Consider the following 370-nt stretch of genomic DNA (forward strand, 5'->3'; position numbering starts at 1 on the left):
GGCCGGCAGGTGGGGGCGGACGACCGTTGGCGTTGCGGGGGGGCGGCCGGGGATTCCCCCCTTCCCCGGTCGGCCTGTGCCCCCCTCCCCCCGCGGGGGAAGCCCGGGGGCGGGGCGCCTGTCACCCTGCGCGTACACACACACACACACGTGTCCCCCCGGGTGTTTTCACACAGACTCACACCTGCACTCGCACCCGAATGCAGCTGTTCTCTCCTGCACTGTACACGTGTGTGCACCCCACCCCCAGTACCGCTATACGCATGGACTAGACCTCCTGACCCCTCCGACCCTAATTGTCTATGATGCCATAGGGGTGCTCACATATATATTCTCCTAAGTATATACACACATATCTATACACACACGC

Source organism: Gavialis gangeticus, unplaced genomic scaffold, assembly GCF_001723915.1.
Source record: "Gavialis gangeticus isolate Ggan-Ray unplaced genomic scaffold, GavGan_comp1, whole genome shotgun sequence".
Lineage (NCBI taxonomy): Eukaryota > Metazoa > Chordata > Crocodylia > Gavialidae > Gavialis > Gavialis gangeticus.